Source organism: Hoplias malabaricus, chromosome 6 (genome assembly GCF_029633855.1).
Source record: "Hoplias malabaricus isolate fHopMal1 chromosome 6, fHopMal1.hap1, whole genome shotgun sequence".
Taxonomy (NCBI): Eukaryota; Metazoa; Chordata; class Actinopteri; order Characiformes; family Erythrinidae; genus Hoplias; species Hoplias malabaricus.
The window spans coordinates 25,346,117-25,353,418 of NC_089805.1; positions in this window are offsets into that span (position 1 = coordinate 25,346,117).

The window sequence follows — 7,302 nt, forward strand, 5'->3', positions numbered from 1 at the left end:
CGATAACTTAACCACTTTTATTACACTGTAATATTCATGATGATTTGTTAAAATTTGCAGTAACTTGTCTTATTAAGCCCTACAATTCAATAAAGCCCAGTAATTTAAAAGTAACAATTTTAGACAGAAAGTTAGATTGGTACATTGGTATTGATACCTAAGAAAATTTAAAAGCCAGTAACAAAAAAATCAACACAGTAGAATTCACAATATACAGGATATAGTAAAGCAACCGCACACTCCCAAGACATGGCTAGAGCATAGTACTCAATAGTACAGACTTTCAATATGGGTAGGCTATGAATAAATGCAGTACTTAAATATATGTGTGGACTATTAATGCAACAGACTTAAGTTAAAGGGGTATTTAAAATAAGGGAAATTACATGCAAGGGCCAAGAACCAACCAACAAACTATTATTTTACAGTCTTTATTCAGTGATCTAGTTAGCTTTAGTACTGCACAAATAATGTAAAAAGCACAATACAATTTACTTTCCAGCTGTGTTCAGAAGTTGTTTGAAATTAATTAAAGAGAGCTCAGGGGAACAGGTATGCTTACAAAAACCAGAGCAAGGACAAATAAAAAAAAATGATGTATATCCATCAAGGGGCTTAATTTGTGGAATAGTTTGATAAGGAACTAAACGTGTGGCTCACTAAGTTTATAAAACGAAGCAATGATCATTATTTGAAAAAATAGAATATTCATTTTCTTTTTGTGGTTGTTTTGTATCGTCTAAATACAGAAGTAAAAGGACTGTTAATGAGCTAAGAAAAAAGGGTAGTCAGAATAAGCTAATGCTTCAGCCTATACCTTTATGGTTTGGATTTATTTTGTTTTGACTGTCATGTCTATTAATTTAATATTTGTTATTATTGTTTTCTTTTTGGGCAATTGTTTTGTATTCATTGAGTGAATGAATACAGAAATAAAGCATCCATATATCATTACAAAAAACATGCATCTCCAAAATAATAACACTGCAGGAGAAGGAAAAATCCTCATCTTTCAATGGAAGTCAATGTAGAAAGATTTTGTCCCAAGTTATTTTTGGAGCATTTCTATTGGTCTATTCATTATGAAAATATCACAACCTAAAACTCCACACAAAAGTAGATAAATGGTTTTCTTTGGACCAATTGGGCAATAAAGGGCTAATATAGCCATTAGACTATAAATCTACATAATCTTATATCCAGGGACTTGTCTGTGAGGAATTTGGTGTGTTCTCCCTGTGTCTGCGTGGGTTTCCTCCGGGTGCTCCGGTTTCCTCCCACAGTCCAAAAACACTGGCGGGAGTGGATTGGCGAGAGTGAGTGAAATTGTGAGTATGTGTCAGCCTGTGAAGGACTGTTGCCCCTTCCAGGGTATGTTCCTGCCTTGCGCCCAGTGATTCTGAGTAGGCTCTTGACCCACTGTGCCCCTGAATTGGATAAGTTTTTCAGACAATGAATGAATGTTTTTGCACTTACAGATTTATATATAAGTGCTTGCATTGATTCAATCTATCTGAGACCAACTTCAGTATGTGTGATTAACAGACAAAGTATCCATACTCAAAGTATCCATAGTTGTGAGTGAATATGTGTGTGTGTGTGTGTGTGTGTGTGTGTGTGTGTGTGTGTGTGTGTGTGTGTGTGTGTGTACGTGTGCTGCCCTTTGAAGGACTGGTGCCCTTCCAGAGTGTGCTCCCACCTTGCGCCCATTGATTCTGGAAAGGCTCCGGACACAACACGAATATAATGTTAATATTTTGGAGATAATTCTTCTGATGCACGGTCTCTAGGTCATTTTTCAGGTGTATTCTCGGGTACTTTATAGTTTTGTCTTGTTAACGGTACATGCAGGATATTCCAATCATTCAATAAAAACTACAACATGTAAATAAGTAGATGGCACACAGTATTTGTTGTGCTAGACTCGGCAAACAGTATTTAAAAGTATAAAGGTCCACAGAATATTAATGCCACCCCTTTTTTGAATAATAATATTAACCATTCATAACCCTGATATCATAACCAAAAGCCTGCCTGTATAATACAGTTCAGCATCAGTTCTAGTCCTGTATTCAAACTGCACTTCCTAAAATTTAAAATTTGGAACTTAAACTGAGTTTCTACTCATTCAATGAAAACACCCAGCTCCCTCTCCTGCTCTCCTTAATGAGAGTTAATCTGCTTGTCTACTAGAATCATTTAGTGCCCAACTCGCTTCATTCAGCAGAGGAAGGGGTGCCCTTTCTTTTGGAGTATTCTCGGCCCTTAATTAAAACCAAATTTGTCCTGCCGCTTTATGAAGCTGAGACATTGCTGACCTTTAAAAGGAAATTGTTCTGGTCACCTTTATCTTTAGCCATTGCTGTGAGGTTCGACGAGCAGCCTCCTGTAAATGTTTGCCAGAACAAAATGGAACAGGATGATGCTGGATAGTGAATGTAAATAAACCAAATACATATTATGGTCCCCATTTCTTTTAAAAACAGATGTATTAATAGCAGGTTGTTTGATATTCCTTTGCTGCAGTTGAAGACTCTTCCCGAAGACTATACACTAGACATTTGCACATTGCTGTAAAGAGGTGATTGGATTCAAGAGATTCATGGGAGCATGTGTGTGGTCAGGTACTAAAGTTGATGATTCATTTTCGATCACAAACACCACTCCCACTCATCCCAAATGTTTTGGGAGGTGCTTTTTCTCTCCAGAAAACACTGCTGCTCTACTTGAAGCTTGGCAATGAACATGGCTCATGTGCCTGCACACACAAACCTCTCTCGGCAATGAGTGTACATTAAAGTTGCTGATTTCAACATATTAGGCGCGTCCACAAATATCTAGTGTACATAGTATAGCCGTGGTATTTTGGTCACTGGTCTTCTGTGGAGAAATTTCTGAGCCAATTCATCTTTTTTTTCTTTTTTTAATAAATCAGTAGCCTTGGAAACTCTTCAGAAGAGGACAGAAGGGGGCTACAGGGGTCATCTTATTGGCATGCTGACCAGGGTCTCAGTGGTAACAGATTCTTGCCATTACCATAAAACTTACAGGAGTGGCGTATCAGTCAATAAAGGCTTATCTCCTTGCAAGGCCTGATATCAGAGGAGGCATTAACCATTGCACTCACTATAAACTCCCACAGATGATTTAGGAAATAGAACGGCCACAAAATACACTCCATTTTTTATACCAAAAAAAAAGCCTTTGTCCTGAAGCAGTGCTATTTTTTGCATGAAGACACTGAAGTATTAACCCAGATAGCAAGGTAAAATTGCATATCAACACAGTGAGTTCCTGCTGTCATTTTTAAAAACTTCCCCTCTTTGGTGACAAGGATAGTCCCGCTTATCCCATGATGCATTGTTTCAGCTGCCAAAAATCTGTCTCAACTGCCTAGGGCATGGCCTCATTATGGGAGCTGATTATAGTCCTGCAATAATTAAGGCCAGTGCAAAGCTGTTTAGAAATTATGATAATTTACCTTCGCTGTTGCAGAAGAGAGTTGAGACCTCCCAGAGTGTCGCTTGTCACACGGTTACAGACTTTGGGATAGAATTAGCAAATGTAAGGGCCCACGTTTCTACTGCATGCTTTGAGTGTTTGACCTATGGGTGCATGAAAAAAATTGAACACATACTGTATAAAAAAGGAAACAGAATGACAAAATGACACTCAAGGCACACTGTTAAGACACTCTTCATAATTAGTGAATTCAGTTACTTTAAGGAGCACCCATTGTGGAAGCCTAGCTATGATATAATCTCCACAGAAAGCATTAAACAAAATGGGAAACTCAGGTTTAGCTGCACATGTCATCTTTCTCGGTAAAGCAGCAGAACTCTGTTGTAGCACCATCTAATACCAATCGGATGGCAATTTCCTTACATCACTAGTGTGGCTGAATGCAGTAAAATCCTAACAGCACTGTTCCAGAAGGTTAATGAAGCAAAGGAGAAAGGAAACTACCAAATTTAATTGCAATGAATAGATGAATGAATTAATGAGCATATAATAAACTTCTGGTCACCTAATAAAATGCTTCAACTGTGTTATCAGACTGAACAAAACTGAAGGAGCAGAACAGAACAAGAAGAAATAAGAAGATACTGACATAGAAATGCGTTCATGATCTGCAGCAGCAGTTTGGAATTGTGCTGTTAAAAGCCAAACGTGTTTTTCTTTTGTCTTTCATGGCAGGTGCACAGACAAAGGCACACGTTCAAAGTGGGGAGAGAATCTACATTTGCCATCGCTGCCAGTAGCTTTAATGATCTTCCAGTGCACAGGTGCATGGTGCCATGGCAGCAATTTCATGGCTTGAGGAAAAGTGTCAGCTGTTGTTTTTGTGCAGATCTCTGCAGTGGAGTGCATTTACAGCAGAGTGGAAACCTGGACATGGCCAAAGCGCAACTGTGACTGACTTTCTCTCTTGGAAATAAATATACACTATACATACATGAATTCAGTGACTTCAAGCATTCGAACCCCAAGAACACCATCCCCACAACCAAGATTTGGATTGTTTTAGCCAACAAACTACAACCCTTTTTAAATAAATAGCATCATGGACAAAAATGGGACTACATTATGGTTCTGAAGGAAAACATCTGGCAGTCTGTAGAAAATCTTGGCCTTGATTAGCACTGGACCTTCTAACCACACAACTGGCGATTTTCCAATGCATGGGATTGGCTTGACTTGACTTGACTCAGCTTGGCTTGTCTCATTTTTAGTTTGTCGCTTTTCCACTAGCGAAATGGAGCTGGTGACTTTGTAAAACCCCATCTCTACAACTACTACAACGCTAAAGTTAGGCACTGCCTACACAATGTGTACTTGCGTGTTGCTTTTATTTTTGTGGACTAAATGGCTCCACGCCCCAGTTCTCACAGATCAGTTTTCCTTGTTGGAAAGGACGTTAAAGTCGGATAAATATAAATGTAAATGCTGCCGTAACTTCAGAGGTTTTACAAGTGGCAAGTTTGAGCACAGCATTTCATGGTGATTGACAGGTCTCTCTGGCCAATCAGCAATTGGTAGTGTTTACACGTCACAGTTTACACAGTTTCCTACTCAACTCAGTTGGAACTGTAACCGAGCAGGGTACCAGATTTGGCCAGTGGAACAGCCGAGTCGAGTTGAATCATGTAATTTCCATGCAGTAGAAAAGCGCGAAATATTCTGAAAAAAAGTGGCCAACAAATAGTAAAATAATAATAATAATAACAATATCAACAATTTGGAGAGGTTCATTCTCATCTTTATCAAAGGCCAAAAGTTTGTATACACTTGCTAATCCAACATGTCCTATAAAATGGTTGATATCATTAGGAGGTTTGCCCCTCTTTGCTGTAGCATCAAATCTACTGGGCCAGACGCTGGACCATTTTGTGAGGATCTGTTGGCATTCAGCCATGAGACCATTAGTGAGGTGAGGTACTCAAGCTCACCCCCCAAGGAAATGAATAGTGATCAGTCACTCCAAAAAGTGCTCCAGAACATCCCATTTCATGCATGTCTACAGAGATTAAACAAGATTTGTGAGCACAGTGGGTAAACCTTAAAGTGAACATTAAAGTTGAATGTATTAGTTACAAGTGGCATCTACCAACTTTTGGACATGGTGTGTTGTACAAAATGGGTGGCCATTAGAAAACCTTAGAGAGAGAAAAAAACAATGTCTTCCTTCCTATTTGTCTTCGGGGTTTTCTGCAAAAGATATCACCAGTATACATCATCTTCTAAAAGCTGCATCAGTGTTCAGTGCATTGCTGCAGTAAAAACTGACACTGATAATATGCCCTGCCAAAGAAGAGAGTCTATTGACTTAAATAGGCCGCTTCTCCTTTGAGGGATTAGAGCACTGTGTTTTTTATCTATTTTAATCTACTGTCCTCAGTAGCGTTTCCATTTGAACTGAATCTATACCAGCAAAGTGAATGTGACAGCGACGCTCCAGTTTAATAAACAGGCTGGAGAAAGAACAAGGGAAGTTAGGAGGCCTTTTTCTGTGGAGGATTTTTTATACTTTCTGTATATAGCAGTTGCTCTTGTGACAGGTTAGCAAGGATGTCAGCAGAAGTGACAAAAGGTTTCCCCAAAGCTGACACACATTGACAAAACCTACCGTATGTCCTGTCACCAAAGTCTCAATACCTACAGTAGGTGCACTACTGTCAGGTATGATTCTTCATTGTTTTTTGAACTGAGACCAATATGAATCCAATAAAAAACTAATAATTTTCTGTAGGATTGAAACTTAATTGAACCTTACCATTACATACAGTATTGCAGTCTACAGTGTTCTACAATCATCTGCAGCTACTGTGAAAGCTAAATATTTGGTATATTCCTCTATGTATAACTACCAGATTCATTTTGCTGTCAAAATGGAAAAAAATATTAAAGCATTGTAAAACAATCACAGAAGAATATATCAACAGTAACAAATGACAGTAATTGTAGAGTAGGTCAAGTCTGTTGTCTTCTTACTGCCTATACATTCAGTAACTTACTAGGAGACTTAGTCCTAGTCAATTCTGCTATGGAAATCCAGAGCTGACAAAATGAATAGAGATAGATAGAGATTAATTGATTTAATACAGTCACTGTGCTGCTGTAAGTATCTACATGACTCTGACGTAAGGTCCTCAATTCTGTTGGTAATACTGTACAAACAAACGAGAGTCACTGGGCCCTTGAGTGCTTTGCCAAGCAATCCTTCTTTAGAGTGAGGTTAGGACCACCCACTCACAAACACAGAAATACAAAAATGAATAAATGTAGAAGGGTGGAAATGCATAAATCAATTTAAGGCATTTATTATGCACATTGTCATTATTTTTATTAACGTCATTATATTTATTCATTTATTTATTGAGTTTTTTTAATTTTATTTTTTATTTTTGCAATCTATGGTCCTGCATATATTTCTGGTCTTTTCAACTCTGCTACCCCAACAGTAACCAACTTTTGTCAGCTTCTCAAGTGACAACAAAGCATGTAAGCAAAGTTCAACACTTACAAATTACAAACATACCACAAACAAACCAAAGAAACAAACAAATTCTAAGCAAACAAAATGTAAACACATGCACACTACTGTCCTTATTTACTGTCTTTTCTCTTAAGACTTGAAAGAATATGACTATCTACGACATATGACTGTTTACAGAATATAAACATAATGTCCCTGGAAGAAAACAGCCTCCATGTTTGTTTACCAATAGATATTTGGCACACTGAATGCATCGCCTTAAGCAGCTATGTCATGCTTTGTTTGCTTCACGCTCTCTCATAAAG